This window comes from Pinus tabuliformis, chromosome 6, assembly GCF_031772625.1.
Source record: "Pinus tabuliformis cultivar Carrire ecotype Pingquan chromosome 6, CPIR1, whole genome shotgun sequence".
NCBI classification, from domain to species: Eukaryota; Viridiplantae; Streptophyta; class Pinopsida; order Pinales; family Pinaceae; genus Pinus; species Pinus tabuliformis.
In genome coordinates this window covers 1,649,251,261-1,649,269,993 of record NC_142292.1, presented here as the reverse complement: position 1 = coordinate 1,649,269,993, position 18,733 = coordinate 1,649,251,261, and positions in this window count along the sequence as shown.

Here is an 18,733-nt window from a genome sequence, read left to right as displayed (position 1 = left end):
TACAATCTGCAAATGCCTCTTATGTTCTTCCATGCCTTTTTAATAAATAAGGATGTCATCAGTAAAGATTAGTACAATTTATCAAGATAGGGATGAAAGATACCATTCATAAGGCTCATAATGCAACTAGGGCATTTGTAAGCCTCAAAGGTAAAACAACAAATTCATAATGTCCATAGTGCGTCCTAAAAGTTGTTTTGCATATGTCTTCATATCTGATTCTTATTTGATGGTATCTTGAATGTAATTCAATCTTAGAAAATACAGTAGCACCTTTGACTTGATCAAATAAATCTCCAATTCTAGGTAACGAGTATTTATTTTTAACAATTAACTTATTTAGCTTCCTGTAATGAATAGAAAGTCTTAAAGTGCAATCCTTCTTAAAAACAAGCACATCGGCTCCCTAAGGTGATACACTTGGGCGAATGTATTTCTTGTGAAACAATTCCTGCAATTGCATTTTTAACTTTTAGTAAGTTTAGGCATGCTCATATGATAGGGTGTCTTGGACATTAGGGTGGATCTTAGAATTAATTCAGTTGTATAGTAAATATCTTGTTTAGGAGTCAACCCTGGTATTTCCTTTGGAAATACATCAACAAAGTCTTGGACAATTGGACAATTTTCTAAGTTAGCTATATTATCCTTAGAGTTAGTATATCCCACCTGGACTGCATAATTTGACACCCTTTACTAATAGTTTTTCCCAACTGGGAGGTTGTAATGGGTCTCAGCTTAATCTGCCTCTTTATTACTTGGACTTTTTTTCTAACACCCTCCTTATTAATAAAACTGGTAGTCTTATCTTTGCAGTTAACCAAGGATCAATGTCTTTCCAACCAATCCATGCCAATTAAAATGTCATAAGAGCCTAAGATAAACATATTCAAATTTACTACTATTAGTTGACCAACTAACTCAATAGGTCAATTTTCCACTTTTTCATTACTCTTCTCTTCAACCCGGTGGCTAACTGTAGTAGCCACAAGTTTTTAAATTTACTAACTTGTAAGTAACACATCTCCACTACTTTAGGACTGATATACCTTAAAATTTCTCTGGGATCTATCAAAATAGACACAACGTGGTTGAAGATCTTACCTTCAAACTCAATCATTGTAGGTTGATATTCAACTTGATGATATTCTAGTGCAACATTAATTTTAGGAAAGCTTCTCACCACCTCACCTATGGTAGATGCTTTTTGAACATTCGTAGCCTGCTTTGTTCTTCCACGATAAGGATAGTTTTTAACACAATGTGGTTCCCCACAATTCCAACACTGCAACAGACATTTTTGTGGTTGGCCAATCTCATTTTACTTGATAATACTATTGGTTTTGATTCATTTTATACCAGAGGCTTCTTTTGATTTTTCCTCGCAATTTTTCCTTGTTGATTTCTATGTAAATCTTACTGTTATATTATTTTTCACTATTTGCATTTTGAATTTTTTTCCTTTCTTGTTGGTCCAAACCTTACTATTGTCCCCTTTCTGTTTTATTTGTTGTTAACATATTCACGCTTTATGAAAAATTTCATCCATAGTTTTAGGGTTTTCAAACTCTAACTGTTCTTTCATAGCTGCAAGCAGACTACCTACAAAATGATGCACCTTAGCCTTCTCTTCTCATAGGTGCGGAACATATCGTAGAAAAGAAGTAAATTTTGTCACATACTCGTCCATGGTTAAATAGCCTAATTTAATATCATGAAACTCTTTGGATTTATCGTCAAAAAATTGCTCGATTAAATACTTGTTTTTAATTTTTTTTCTAAAAATCCTCCCAAACTACTCGTTGTTCATTGATTCCATGAACAACCTTCACTTCTTCCCACCACAAGATGGCTTTTCCTTGGAGTTGGTAAATGGCCAAATGAGCTTTCAAATTATTTTCGTACTCATAAATCTGGAAATATTTACTCATGTTTATTAACCATGCTTCAACTGCTTCTTTTGATTCCCCACCAAATGTTGGAGGTTTGATTTTCTTGAATTCACCTTGTAATTTTGTCTTTTGTCTTTTTTCCCCTCTCTTCCTAGAGGCATTTCCATATTCCTCCTCATTCACATTCTTATTCCCTTATGATTCTTGTGTATGACTCCCTTCAGGAAAATTATCCTCCCTTTGTCAGTGTGACTTTGCTTTATGCCCATTGTCAGGTGAGGGAACAAAATTCCTATAATTTTGTCTGTTCGTCAAACTCTTTATTATTTGCGAGAACATTCATTATCTATCTCAAATTATCCATTTATTATCTCATTTGTTGTATAGTTTCTAATATCATAGCAGTGGTATTACGAGACTCTTCCCCCAATTGGATCCACATTTCCAGGTTAGGTATAGGAATGGGTATCGAACTAGACCTTGTCGTTTGTCTTAACGGTGGTGTATTCATTGTACCACTTCCTCTCCTCTTTTTTCTTTCTCCGTGTAGCAAAAAAATAAATAAATAAATAAATTTTACTTTAGTAATTTGCCCAAAACATGCCATAACGTGGAACCATACACTTTGATACCACTTGTAACATCCCTTCACTTCAAATACCCCATAGCTTTTTTTTCAATTAACAACATATATATAACCAAGGTTCTATGCATTTATTTGATTTAATTGTGATTATGACATTTGTTATTTGAGCCTTTATGTTATGAAACCAGCTCACAATAAAATATAAAACAAAGATAAATGCCTTAGAATTCAGCCTCTTCGAGGGGGAAACCTCCTTTACATTACACAAATGAACAATTCTTTGATGATACAAATGACAAAACCTCCTTTTTATATATAGGAGTCTAAGGAGTCACAATATAACCAAAGCCGACCTAACAATAATAATCTAAAAGCCGACCTAACAATAATAATCTAAGGGCACAAAAATAACAATAGTGGGCTTCTATGGGGCACAATAATAATAATATGGGGACAATAGGGGCACAACAATAACAATAAGGGATATAGTGACAATAGTAATGGGGGAATCACTAGTATTATAAGGACCTAACATGACCCTCTCCTTCAAAAAAGTGTTTTCCTCAATGCTTGAGTAGTTTTGGATGCTTCTGTATAAAATTCTCATCCTCCCATGTGGAATCTTCAACGGGTAAGTTCTTCCACTTGATGAGGTACTCTGAAATTGATCAATTTCATAGTTGTCAAGTTTTTGTTTCTTTAACTTCTTCAGGTTCCAATATGATTTTTCCTTCCTCATCAAGTTCTGGCAATATTGCTTGAATTGGGAGCATGTCACCTATAACCTCCTTTAAGCATGAAACATGGAAAACTGGGTGCACTCGGGAAGTTGTAGGAAGCTCCAATTTGTATGCCATAGTACCTATCTTTTGCAACACCTTGTAAGGACCATAATACTTTGGTGATAATTTATTATCCTTGTTAGCTTGCTTGAGGGACATTTATTTATATGGTTGTATCCATAGGAATACCCAATCACCTACATCAAAACTTCTTTTTTGTGATGTTGATCTACCTGCTATTTCATTCTATTTTGCGCCAAGTTGAGGTTATTCTTTAAGATTTGGAGAACTTGTTGTTGATGCTTGATGTGGTCTTCCACTACTTGAACCTTAGAATTTTCTCTTAAATATGATGTGATGAATGGTGGATGATATCCATAAAGTGCAATAAATGGGGTCATTTTTGTTGCAATATGGAAGGAAGTGTTATACCACCATTCAGCCAGAGGCAACCATTTGACCCATTGTGTTTGTTTATCAGATACAAAACAACGAATATATCCTTCCAAACATTTGTTTACTATCTCATTTTTCCCATCAGATTGAGGATGATAAGATGAGCTATGAGCTAACTGAGTACCAAGACAAGAAAATAATTATGTTCAAAAATTTCCCGTGAAAATGGGATCTCTATCACTTACAATAATATTTGGGTTTCCATGTAGCTTTTGAATTGTTTCCATAAATGGAGTAGAAACTGTACTTGCTTTAAATGGATGAGATAATGTACAAAAGTGTGCATACTTGGTAAGTCTGCCAACTACCACCATGATAACACTCTTTCCTTCGGACTTGGGTAAACTTGTGATAAAATCCATTGAAACCGCCTCCCAACATTGGCTTGGAATGGATAAAGTTTGTAATAGACCCAAGGTCTTAATTGTTTCAAATTTATTTTTTTGGGAAACCAAACATTTCGCCACAAACTTTTGAATATCCGATTTAAGGCCATCCCAAAAAAATTCCTTCTTAACCCTGTGGTAAGTTTTTAGAAATCTCGAGTGCCCTCCTAAGGGAGAGGTGTGCAATTCCCTAAGAATCTTTTGTTTTAGTTGGGAATTCTTACATAGGTTTTCCTTAGACGGTGCTTTGGTGAATATATTAGCTACCTATTCATCTGTTCTGTAGTACTAGATCTCTATCACTCCTTGTTGAACCAGATCCCGAACAAAATGATATTAAATATCAATATTCTTGGTCTTCTTATGGAAAACTGGATTCTTGGTCATCTGAATAGCACTTTGATTATCACACATCAATTGAGTGGGTTTCTCTTGTTGTTCATGTTGGTCCTCTAGAATTCTTCTTAACCAAACTTCTTCACATGTTGTTGCCATTGTTTCTTTATACTCTACTTTTGCTACTGAGAGAGAAACTGTTAGTTGCTTATTAGTACTCCAAGCAACTATTGTTGAACCCATACTGAATGAATACACTGAAGTTGATTTATTTTCATCCATACATCCAACCCAACGTGAATCTGGATAACCAATCAACCTAAAATATTTTGTAGACCTGTATACCAAACCATAACCAATTGTTCCATGCAGATATCTTAAAATTCTCTTTGCTGCTTTCCAATGTATTTCCTTGGGTTCTGCCATAAATCTTGATACCATACTGACTACAAAATAAATATTTGGTCGAGTTGTAGTTAAGTAGATCAAACTTCCAACCAATTGATGATACAAAGTAACATCAATTGAATTGGAGTCATCATGTCCGTATAACTTCAACCCAACTTCCAAAGGAGTTGTCCTTGGCTTGCACCTCAACATTCTAAACTTCCTCAAAATGTCCCAAGTATACTTGGCTTGTGACATGAAAATACTATCTTCCTTCTGCCAAACTTCAATACCCTAGAAATAATGTAACTCACCAAGATTTGTCATCTCAAACTCAGCAATCATATGTGACTTAAACCTATGAAATAGTTTTGTACTATTCCCTGTGTAGATCAAATCATCAACTTATAAGATAACTATCAAAATGTCATGTCCTAACTAAACGATATAAATATTGGGCTCAGATAAACTTTTAACTAAGTCATGGTCCTAAAAATACTTATCAATTCTTGAATACCATGCCCTTGGTGCTTGCTTAAAACCATACAAGGCCTTCTTCAACTTATATACATAATCTTCTTTTCCTGGCACTTCAAAACCTTCAGGCTGCTCCACATAAGTTTCTTCATCCACATAACCATTTAGAAAGGCTGATTTAACATGCATTTGAAAAATTGGCCACTTGTACTAGATGCATCTAATGCAAGAACCATCCTAATTGTATCCAAATCTTCCACTGGGGCAAATGTCTCAGTATAATAAATTCCTCCTTTCTGTGCATAGCCCTTTGCAACTAAATGAGCCTTATACTTATCAATTGTGCCATCTGATTTATACATGGTTTTATAAACCCACATAGTTCCAATTACATCTTTTCCCTTCGGTAATTTGACCAAGTCCCATGTATCATTTTCACCAAGGCATTCATTTCTGCTTCCATAACTTCATTAAATTATTTCTTTCTTGATGCTTCTGCATAATCCTATGGTTCATCCATTTTCATTACCTGTCCCATAAGTGTATAATTCACTAGATGACTTTGAGATCTAGTAACCCTTCCTTCAAAATTTATATCTGACATACTGCTTTCTGAATGACCCCTTTCAAGCCACTTAAGCTTCTTCTTAACTTCATCTTCTTTTAATAACTTGGAATTTGATTCATCACAAATATTCACTACATCTTTCCTCAATTCAAATTGTACCTATCCTGGATGATAGATTCCCTTCTCATCAAACACAAGATCTTTGCTTATTATCACCTTCTTTGCCTCTAGATCAAACAACATGTAACTTCTTGTTTCAGTATCATATCCAATAAAGATACACTTCGCACTCTTATCATCCAATTTTTTCCTCTTTTCCTTAGGAACATGTGCATATGCAGTACAACCAAAAACTTTCATATGTGCAACACTTGGTTTGTGTCCTGATCATGCTTCTTCCGAAGTCAAATTCAATATTGCCTTTGTTGGACATTGGTTAAGAGTGTATACCATTGTGTTACTGCTTCAGCCCAAAACACATTTCCAAGTGACTTAGTTTTTAACATGCTTCTAGCCATTTCAAATATGGTTATATTCTTCCTCTCTAGAACACCATTTTGTTGAGGAGAAAATGAATTAGTAAAATCTCGCTTTATTCCATTCTTCCTGCAATAATTCGAAAACTCATTTGATTTGTATTCTCCCCCATTATATGTTCTTAGGGTGAGAATTTGTAGACCACTTTTCTTTTCAACTAAAGCCTTAAACTCAAGAAAATGAGAAAACACTTCAGACTTCTCTTTCAGAAAATACACCCATGTCTTCCTAGAATAATCATCAATCAAAGTGAGAAAATAGCATGCATTTCCAAAATACACAATCTCCATTAGACCACACAAATTTGAATGCACCAATGCTAGACATTCTCTAGCCTTCCATGTTCTATCTGAGAGACTTTCCTTATGTTGTTTCTAAAAAATACACCCTTCACATACATCATCATTCAACTTGATATAAGGAAGACCATTTGTTGGGATTCCAAGAAACTCCCCTAGGTTGTAGTTCGGAGATGCTTGGTAACATATAAATTCAACTATTGTTGCAAGTTTAATGGAAGGAATGATGGTTTGGTTCAAGCCAGATAACCACTTTCACTCTGTTTCACTCCAGACATGCATGAACACCCTCAGACTACAAGGCTTTAGACCACCAATGCTCACAGTTTTAGATGTTAGGTGAATATGGAGAATACTGACCACACCAGCAAATGCACAAGACCATGTGATGGCCGGCTGCAACTAGTAAAGAAACCTGTAAATCTAATCTATTAATGCAAGGACAGGATGACAACTCTCCTGCATTAGATAGAAAGAAACCTGAGCAACCTATTCAATGATGCAATCAATACTTTAACACAGAGATAAGATGACAGTTATCTAGTGCTAAAGACCAGGAGCTCAAGAATATAGCATATCAGGCACAAGCTTAGAATAAGAAGAAAATGGACAGTGAGCAATTAACAACAAAAGAAGCTTGTATTAGCTAAAAATGAAGATGAGATGCTGCAAGTGACAAAATGTCTATAGTCTCTAGAAGTTGAACCTTACATCAAATGCCAACCCTGATTACATCTTGTTTCTAGATATTTATAAGTTTACAATACTATGGCACTTGGCCATTTAGGTATGGAGGGGTCATAATTGACCACCAACTGCATTTAACTGCCTGATGAAGTCTCTAAACAAAGTTTCTTGTTTCAGTGGGTGAACCCGATCTACTCAGGTGATGTGCTGTCCTTTAGGCGGTTGGAGTGCTCGTACCGGCAAAGTCCATGACTGATAAATTCAGTTACAGAGTCGTGCTATGTCCTTTTCTCCCTTGGCCATTCTTTCTGTTAAATATGTTGGTTGGGGGTATGACTGTGACTAATGATGGCGGAGCTGGTCATCTCCTTCTTTGCGCAATAGAATGGTCAGAGGACGTGGAATGCATGGGTGGTGGACGATTTGGGTGAGTGAGAAGAATGGTCATCGGATCGGGGAAATTAACAGCGGAGATGGCTTGACGGAAGGCTATTGGCTGAGGTGAGAGCGGGGTGAGTTGGGGCCGTTAGATCTACATCGGACAGATCAGACAGTCATTGGGCTACGGAGTTACACGGATGTTTAACGGGCAGGGCGGACTGGTCAGGCGGTTAATGGTTTCCATCGCACCGCTTTCGAGCGTAAAGTGGTAAAAGCTCGGGTTCAAGCGATTCCATTCAGCGATTGACACGTAGCGGTGGATGAGAGAGAAAAACTGTTCTCATCGCGCACTATCGTTCGATCAACTTGTCGGTGCAATAAAAGTGAAGACCGTTAGATCTTGACGGGGATGATCTGACGATGGGGAGTCGTAGAGCGGGTCACCTTTATCGGGTGCGATGGGACCCGTTGGATCGGCGAGGAAGATCAACGGCAAGAATGTGGCACAACAAGTTATGAACGCGCTAAGACATATGGTAGGGTTTTCTGGCAGGTTTAGGGTTTTACGCTCAGGGCTAAAGTCAAAGGGGGTTATTTTGTCGGGTTTAGGAGGCAAATAAGGAAACAAAGATGGAGGAGAGTAAGCGGGGTAGAAGGAAAGAAGAGAAGAGTGACCATTGCGAGCTCTCTTCGGACACAACCAATAGACCATTCTCCTTTCTAACCTTAGACGTCAGCGCTGCATAGCAGAGCTAACACTGGCTCCTTCTAGGGATGAAAGCACCCTGTGAGGTTTCAAGAACCGCATACCACTGCCTTACATACAAAAACAAGATTAGCAATAATTCCTAGTGTTCCATTGGGCATGGAGTCTAATTAAGCCTACACTAAAACTTGTAAAAAGGACATATTTACAATGCTGAGGCCTAAAAAGCCTTAAACACAATAAACTTTCAAAAACCCGCCCATTGATTGGGCTATCAAAATTGTTTCTCCTTCCAAACTCTGCAGCATGAAAGTATTGTTCCCCTGGACCTGAGCGATGATGAATGATCCTGTCCATAGAGCATTGAATTTACCAGGATCTCCCTGCCTTTCCTTCAGTGCATCCCATTGGAGAAAACAGTCACCATACTGAGAATTGACCCTTTCTACCTTTCTATGAAAGGTTCCTTTCTCTTGGTCAATGTGCATATCAGCCAATTCATCAAAGACTTGCAAAGGCCTGTTGATTTGATCACCTACCTCAAAAAGTTTAGGGCATTTGACCTTATCAGGTAGAGATGGTTTATATTTCACCCCCTCTCTATATGCTCTCATCCTTGGATGTTTTTTGTGGAAGCTTTTGTACACCTGCTGAATAATAAGGGCTATTGTACTTGGTTGTCTCATTTGTGGCCTGAACAATTAATATAAATGGTGAATCAATGTATTCTTGCGTGGGGGACACAAAGACTTCACCTACTCCTGTAGCTTTCTTAGAACAAGCCTCGTCAAAGAAGGTGTCCCAAATCTGTGGGCCCTCTTCCTCTGTGATATGGAAAACTGCCTTTTCAAGCCGTGTGGAAGCTAACTGGGTAGGTTTCGTAATATCAAGATTGAGATTACCCATGTCAGCCTTGGGCATTGAATTATGGATGGCTCTAGTGCCTAGGGGGCAATTATGAGGGATTTTATCTTGAACAGACAGAGGAACACAAGATGATGGGGGCTGACTTCACATTTTTTGATCGTTGGGCTGAGAATAATAGTTGGTTGGTCATTTTGCAAATCCACATAGTCAGTGGAAGCTTGGATGGCTTTAGGCTCAAGATTTTCAAGGATAGATTTCTTGAGGGACTCATTCTTCACTGGTTCAATCAGAGGCATAGGTATTCTTGGCTTCTGAATTTCTGATTGAAAACTGAAAGAAGAAGGGGACCTGTCAAGGCCTCTTACCTCTATGGCTGGAGCTTTGAGGATGATAGGATCAACTGCTGGCTGCTTCTGCCTATTAGCATGTTGTTCTGCAGGGACAACAACTTTATGAGTAGGAGCTTCTTTGACATTATTCATTATAGATCTCAGATCATAATGGTGCTGATCAACAGTTTGTAGAATAGCTTCACCATCCCATTCTTGGCTGATCTGACCATTGAATAATGACTTCTCATAGGAAGCTTTGGTTAAAAAAGGGGTGCTACCCTTGTCTTCCATACCATGGATCTCATCATATTCTTCAAACTGCTCTTCTTCCATGACCGTGTTTTGAAACGGGGTCTTCACCCTTTGATCTTCATTGGTATCTTTGTTTCTTTGCAAAATCTGCAACTGCTCATTTGCTCTTCTATATGGATTTGGATTTGGAAGAGCAAAGGTATTAGGAACCCTTGCTTTCCCTGAATGTTGCTCGACCTTCAGCTTGGAGATTTCAGAGGCTAATGACTCTATCACCTTGGCCATTTTATCGATCTTTGGATCTGAAGATGATAAGGGCTCACCCATCTGCCTTCTTCTATCAGCCTTACCTTTGAGCTTTTCTGCAGCCATGATGTTTGATTCTACTTCCAGGGCTGCATCTTGCATATCAACCAAAGAAGCACATCTTCTCTCTCTTAATAGCAGGCAGAAATCAGAGTCAAAGGCATTGGCATAGGTGAGTTTAGCAGAGGTAGGGGTGGGTTTCACTTCAGCTGGTATCTTGTTGTACATGCAGTTAAATCTCTTATTGAAATCAGACAGCAACTCACCATTTTCCCTCTGTAAGTTCCCAGACTCAGTATGATATTAGAGCAGATCTTTCTTATCCCCCCAATGCTTCAGGAACACATCATCTAAGGCCTCAATGTTTGCTATAGACCTAGGGGTTAATTCTCTGAGCCATTTTCTAGCTTCTCCATCTAGGCTTTGGACAAATAACATCATCCACACATCATCTTCACTAATATCTAGATTATCAACATAGCTATAGAAGGAATCAAGATGTTCCTCAGCTGTTACTCCCTTTGTACCAATGAACTTAGGCATGTGTTTATGATATTCTCCTGTAGGCATGACATTCAAAGGAATAGGTAGGACCAGGGGTCCATACCTAGCAGCTATGATTCTTTCCATTTTGGTAGGTGCTTGTGGGCCTGCCATGACTAGGGTAGAGGGAAGGATATTGGCAGTTTGAAAGGTAGGGAGTTGAGAAATGACTGATAGGGCTAAAGGAATATAATGGACTGGAAGGGAGGCTTTCTTTGGACTGAGATCCAAAGGGGAGCTTATTGGACAAGGATCTTTATGAATCTCTGAGAGTATTTCTTCACTGATAGTGCTAGGCTCTATGTTTTCAACATGTGCATGCTCAATTACAGGCCTTTCTTGCAAAGATACATAAGGTTGTTTAGGCTTACCTGATCCTGATGCTCCCTTTTGTGATGTCTTTCTCTGCTTGACAATCTTCTCAGGGTCAAGCACTGGGTCAACTGGTGATTTCTGAGGATTTCTCCGAGCATGTCTCACAAACTGAGCCAAAACTGTAATGCGGAGTCGCCAAGAGGTTCGGCCTCCAGTAGAGTCGCCAGATAGATGATTACAACAAAAAATGTGTCCAGACTTTGTCTATCATCAAAGTTGGAGCTATGTCGTTCTTCTAGGGAAGCTAAGCTTCAATCTCCTCTCCCCGGAAATGGCATCAATTATGTTGGGATTCCAAGAAACTCTCCTAGGTTGTAGCTCGGAGATGCCTGGTAACATATAAATTCAACTATTGTTGCAGGCTTAATGGAAGGAATGATGGTTGGTTCAAGCCAGATAACCACTTTCACTCTGTTTCACTCCAGATATGCATGAACACCCTCATACTATAAGGCTTTAGACCACCAATGCTCACAGTTTTAGATGTTAGGTGAATATGGAGAATATTGACCACACCAGCAGATGCACAAGACCATGTGATGGCCGGCTGCAACCAATAAAGAAACTTGTAATTCTAATCTATTAATGCAAGGATAGGATGACAAATCTCCTGCATTAGACAGAAAGAAACCTGAGCAACCTATTCAATGATGCAATCAATACTTTAACACAGAGATAAGATGACAGTTATCTAGTGCTAAAGACCAGGAGTTCAAGAATATAGTATATTAGGCACAGGCTTAGAATAAGAAGAAAATGGACAGTGAGCAATAAACAAAAAAAGAAGCTTGTATTAGCTGAAAATGAAGATGAGACGCTGCAAGTGAAAAAAATTCTATAGTCTCCAGAAGTTGAAACTTACATCAAATGCCAACCCTGATTACATCTTGTTTCTGGATACTTATAAGTTTACAATACTATGGCACTTGGCCGTTTAAGTATGGAGGGGTCATAATTGACCACAAACTGCATTTAACTGCTTGATGAAGTCTCTGAACAAAGTTGCTTGTTTCAGTGGGTGAATCTGATCTGCTCAGGTGTTGTGCTGTCCTTTAGGCGATTGGAGTGCTTGTACCGGTGGAGTCCATGACTGATAAATTCAGTTACAGAGTCGTGCTATGTCCTTTTCTCCCTTGGCCATGCTTTCTGTTAAATATGGTGGTTGGGGGTCTGACTATGACTGATGATGGCAGAGCTGGTCATCTCCTTCTTCGGGCAGCAGAATGGTCAGAGGACGTGGAATGCATGGGTGGGTGGACGATTTGGGTGAGCGAGAAGAATGGTCGTTAAATCGAGGAAATGAACGGCGGAGATGGCTTGATGGAAGGCTATCGGCCGAGGTGAGAGCGGGGTGAGTTGGGGCCGTTAGATCTACATCGAACAGATCGGATGGTCATCGGGCTATGGAGCTGCACGGATGTTTAACGGGCGGGGCGGATTGGTCGGGCGGTAATGGTTTCCATCGCACCGCTTTCGGGCATAAAGTGGTAAAAGCCCGGGGTCAAGCGATTCCATTCAGCGATCGACATGTAGCAGCGGATGAGAGAGAAAAACTACTCTCATCGCGCTTGGTGGGCTCCAGTATTGTAGCAATAATGCTACAACTCCTGGAGCTTCATTCTCTAATTTTATCAACCCGGTAGTTCGTAACAAACTTGGAAGCGACGGTGCTGTATGCACAAGTACTAGCTCTTGCCGCAACTGTCACTTGGTCAGCTGGCACAAGTCCGCTAGGGGCTCAAGCCAACTTCTATGAGCTCTTAGAAGAAGCTTTTTAACCGATGAACGAAAGCTAACTCAAAGGAAATTAACCTACTTTGCAGAAATGAACTGAAAGCCAACAAGAAATGAAAACCCTAGCAAACCCTAATTCGACCAGCTAGTCCTACTGATGCAACGGTGAGAATGCAAACTACTGAAAGTGATGCCATTACTTCTATGAAGGTGAGATGCATGTGTCTAGAATACTTTTATCTGAAGAGAATATATTTTTGTATTTTTGTTCAAGTTGTTGGAATTATTATGCATGTGCTTCTAACTGGGTCTTTACTGTGCAGGGGGTAGATCAAGGGGAGAAATGCTTGGAAGAGGTCAGGAAGGCTCAGAGAGGGTCTAAGGAGTCCCTAACATCCTTTCAGAGAAGTTCACAAAGTTTAGATGCCAAGCAACCATGTTTATGAGCTTCTACAGGAAGTCTGCAGGGGTTCTACAGGATGTTCAGAATTTCTACAGGAAGTTCAGTAATTCCTACAGGATGTCCTATAATCGGATCTTTGGGTGATGGGTGAGTGGAAGAGGCTGCATGGATGGATAGGGAGGTAGGGGAGGAGTTTGTAGTGACTCAGTGACAGAGAGATGAGATGAAGAGGGGATATGCTAAGCTAGGTTGTCTTGAAGAGGGTAGAGGGAATGGAAGGCCGAAAAGGTAGAATAACGAGGGTGATAGAATGGCTGAGAGATAGGGGGTCTAATTGGGAGATGAGTAGTTGGCCTAGGCATGGTTTAGAAGGATAAGAGAGTGAGGGAGTAGTACTGCACAGTGTAAACGAAACAAATCATCCACGTCCTGCACATAACCCAAATATCATTAACCTATTCTAATTGTTTAATAAAACCAAAGAAAAACAACGTTATTTCTAAGGAAAATCATGCATGGTGCTGAAGCAAAGAATCATTCCACAAGATCTGAATGCATGGACACTTCTACAAACGAAAATATTGCATCAAAGATTGCATGAACATGTAAAACAATGTTTTTGGTGGGTGGCACTGTCTGCAATTCCAGCCCCTAAACAGAGGTGAAAATGAGTGTGCAATCAACCCTTTTTTGGAACTCTTATTAACTCCAATCTCTTTACTCTATTCTAAAACTGTTGAAGCAACTATGTCTCATAAAATTAACCTACTTAACCACACCAAGAAATCTAACTTAGCAAACTACATTTCCAAATGCATGTAAAGGAAAAGAACAAAAACACGATGCTGAAAGAAAGATAACAATACAAAGGAAGGAGGCCTTAGGCTCTCAGGTTGGGCCCAACCCCGAGAGCTATGGCTCCTCTAAGAACTCAGAACTGAACTCAAATCTGCCTGCTTTCCATTAAAAGATAATAATCATAAGTCAAACAACATGCCAATAATGGCTTACAAAAGAGCAAAACAGAGCTGACAGCTCCTAATCCAGAATGTGCAACAAGGTTTCAAAAGTCCTCTTCGAAGGCTACAGCCTCATCATTTATACATTACGAGGTCCCAAGCTGGCCTCCTAAATCAGTGGGATTTGGCTGACCAAACTAGGAGTGAACTGCTGCTTCCTCAAAATCCGTTTGGCTGCCTTCTAACTCGGTTGTGGTGGCTGTTGGAGCTCGGAGTTGGGGGTGAAGATCACGAGGAAGGCCATTCAATGCTGTGGACAACCTTCCTACAAAATCTCAATCCCATCTTGGCTGTCTCCTAGCCCACATCTGCGTGGTTTTGCTCCATTAATTGTCAAAAAACCTGAAATAAACACGTGCTAGCCACCTAGGAATAGTGACTGCCCTCATTCGTACAAATGACATAAATATACTAAGAAAATGATGCATCAGTCGTGAAAAATGAAGGGTTGAGCAAGGGTAGTTAGGCCAAATGAGCCCAAAATGTTACCAAATTTGGGGCTCATCATCACCCCCCAGCTAAAATGATTGCTCATCCTTGAGCAACTAATCCAGCTCCTCGTCCTTCATTGCCTTCACTGCCACCCTCACATCCCAGGCTTCTGCAGTAGTGTCCTCCTCACTGATATGGAACCCAGCCTTTCTTTCCACCTCTTCCCACTGTTCATTCTCATCTTTTTCTGTGCTTCCTTCCATCAATCCTAACAGCAGAGGTGGGCTTAGCTTGAGGCCAATCCAGTTGGCCTGGAGGTTCTGCATGGATTTCTTATAGAGGGGCACCCGTACTAGAGCTTCCCTCATTCGAGTTGGAGTGTGATATTCTCTGATTTTTAGACTGTGGGCCAATGTGTTCCATCGGCGGGTGCAAGCTTGAACACAGTTGTCCCATAACAGTCTCTCCATATCCTCGAAATGTGCTATGGCCTGGGCCTGCTGATCCATATATTTCAATAAAGCTTGAGGGTCGGTGGATAAGTGTTGGTGTGCCGATATTAATGCAGTTGGATCCCCTAGCTCTGCTCTAATTAGTAATGGCTCATTCAGCTCTTGGTTCATGACCGCTTTGACTTCTGCTGCTCTTTTGTCTTCATGGTTCAACCATGAGGCAAATGCCATTAACTGCATATCCCCTAAGACCGTGTTGGGATCCCATGAAGTCACATTAGGAAGGGCCAAATTATGGAGGTAGAACTCCGATAGTTTGGCCTTATCCTCTGATGAACTGGTATTGCATAATTCAGTGAACTGCTGCGGGTCTTGGAGCTGAGAGATACCCCTTTGTGCTAATGCATTAATCTGAAATTGTAGCCATTGGTCTCTTAGGTACAGGCCATAGGATTTGGCCGGCTGTCTGCATTGTATAGCATCCATGGCCCAACTGGCCATGCAGGCCAATTGTGCCTCTTTTTGCTGCAACTGCTATTTGAGAGCTTGTACCTCGATTTGTGCTTGCAGCTCCCCTTCCTGTAGATGCATGGTTGGCTCCCCAAGACCGACTTGTAGTCCTTCTCTGCCTTGCTGTTCTGCTGTGATTTCCCCTGAGGATGTGCCATTTCCTTTCTTCAGTTCTTGTAGCTGCAGTCTCAATTTTTCATTCTCTTCCTGTAGGAACACCCGCTGGCAATTTGCCACGTGTTTGGCCATAGCTAACTCCTTTCGTTCCTCCTTGAGTTGTTCCTCCAAGGGGCCTATATCTGCCACGCCTTTTGACTTAGCTATTTTCATCCACGTGTGCGTTCTCACTCTTTCTTCCTCCAACGCAAAGAAAAGTGGCACAGTGAATTTCTGTGGTATAATCTTTCCAGCTTGTAAGAAGTTATAATATGAGCTCAGAATTGGCTGGGGGCTAGGCTCCGGAATATGCTCTTTCTCTTCTTCTCTCAGTGTCTCTACTTCGTCTTCCCTCGGCGGTGATGAGGGTGCTTCTCCCTCCATCCTCTCTGTCTCCTTAAGCCGGGCTAAGGTTTCCTGTAGAGCAGCCTCAGCATCCTGTAGCCGGGCTTCTGAAGCCAACCTGTCCATTCTCTCTTTCCACGTAGTCGTTTTCGGGCTCCCCCTCTCATAGGTGACTGATATCTTTGAGGGGGACCTCTCCCTGGGCAACGTAGGGGTATCCTCTATAGTAATTGGGCTGCTGGATGGAGGCTGTAGCCTGCTTGTTTTTATTCTTACACTTCTCCCGGCTTTAAAATACAGAGGGATCTCCCTCTTTCTCTTTTCCTTCGGCTTAGGAGGTGTACTGAGGGCGGCCAGCACGGCGGCTGCCTCCCTTTCAAGAATTTCGGCTCTCTTTTCCTTTGGTTTCCCTTTCTCAGGGCTTCCTGTAGAAGGCCCTGTTTCAGCTGATTTCTGGCTTCCTGTAGAAGCCGTTTTTGGTTTTCCTGTAGAAACAGGTGGCACCGTTTTAGCCTGTTTTGCTGAGTGTGTTTTGATTTTTGACTTGGTCGAGGCTGCTGTCGAGGTGCCTTTACTGACGTGGACTGGCTCAGTCCTGTCCACCCTACTTTGTAATCTTTTCTCTCTGGGCGTCAATATGGATTTGTCATCCTTCTCTTTGGCAGCCTTTTTCTCTTGTTTCTCCTTTTGTTCTTTCTTCGGTGCTTTGGCCGTGGGTTCTTGGCCTTTTCCTTTCTTCTCTGTGGGTACTGACTCCTTCTCCTCGCTGCTGGAGGAACCAAGCTCTTCGGTCAACATTTTTATATCGCCATCCTTAGTCAGATTTCGGAAGGCTTCCCACGAGAGAGGGACTTTGAATGTGTGGAGTGCATCCTCCACGAGGAGCTTAATGAGCCCGTGATGAGCTACCTGGTCTGGTGTGCCCTCTCGTAATTTGGTGGCACATTCAGTCATAGACTGCAGGAGGAAGTAGGAGAAACTTAGTTTGCTTTCTGAAGGTAGGTCCATCTGATACCTTAATTCTGTGAGTAGTCGGAAAAGGTACCCATATACAATGCTGAACCGACCTTCGCATGTGATGTATTTCATAATTTGGAGGCTGACCTCGCTCCAAAGTGGCAGTAAGCTAGCTCTGTGAACCCCGTTCTTATCCTCTGAGAATTGCTCCTCTGGTGGAAAGAACTCCTTTTTAGCCTTCTGGCCTAATTTCCTCTCCTCCTTGTCCCACGGTACCCCCATTGGGAGCTCAGTGACTCGGCTGATAAACTGTGGGGTGAGTCTGAGACTCAAATCCCTGAAATTGACAGTGGCCAGCGTTTTCGGTTTTGGCTTCAGAGCCCGCAAGAACTCCTCTGCCACCTCATCATCATATCCTTGAAGTTTGTCGCAGAACGACATCCATCGCGCGCGAGTGAACAGCTCTACCACCTCAGGGTTCTCCCTTAGTTTCTTTGAGTCGGTCGGTTCCTTTCTGATGAATCCACCCGGCATGGTGAAAACCTGCTCTGTTAGCTGGAGGTGGCGGGGGCGAATCAAAAACTAGCCTTTTGGGACAGAGCGTAGAACTACGCCTCTACCACGCACACAATTTACGAAGACTATCTACAGATGAGCCTTAAAAATCACATCCTGTAGAAAATCCCACATATACTTCGACGTCGACGCTTACAATTTTATGACCAGACTGTAGTTTTACGTTCTTGAGAACGTCGACTCCGCCACCCTCGAAACCAATTGCATGGGAGGAACAGGTTCAGGCTTACCTTTTCCAATTCGCCACCTTTGGCGTGAAGAGCCCAATTTTCCTCGTGGCAGTGAGCTTCCTGTAGCGTAGCTTTCCTGTAGAAACAGCGCACGGGTTCTGGAGAGCACTGCAGTGGTTCTGCTCCTTCTGTGCCGCTACCAGACGCTCGAACAAGCCGAAGACTTGGAGTAACGAGCTTCAGATAAATTCGGACGCTCACTCGACTTCAAAACGGCTGATGATAAATGCGTGGGGTGGCGATCTAGCCGATGGATTTGAATCCCGGCGGAATTCGTGGCACGGGGGTGAGCTGTCCCTGCCGGACCGTTGGACGACATCACCTAATCATTCTACTGCAAGTTTCCCTGACTGCCGCATCATTCTCCGCAGATCTGTCGCCGTCATTTCTGTTAAAACGCCGCTTCTCCCCGACTGGACACTTCTCACGTGTCTATTACCCGATTTGCTTGCCACGACCGCCACTTACCAAATCCGACTAGACCATCTGACTGGTCGTCGTGGCCAGTGGAATGGCCATTCGACTGCTCAACCTGTTCATTCCCACACTTGCAAACATTTCATAGTATTATTCATGTAATTCGAATGAAAGAAGGGTGAGGAACTTACCTGTGCGGACACGACATGATTTCCAGGTTTCAGGACGATGGTGAATGGATTTGCTGGTTGCTACGTCGTGCACAGGCACGGGGGTTCTTCCTCGCAGACTGCTGCTGGCTATGGAGCTTATTACCTAGCTGCGGATGGTGCATGTGCCCGCTCTAT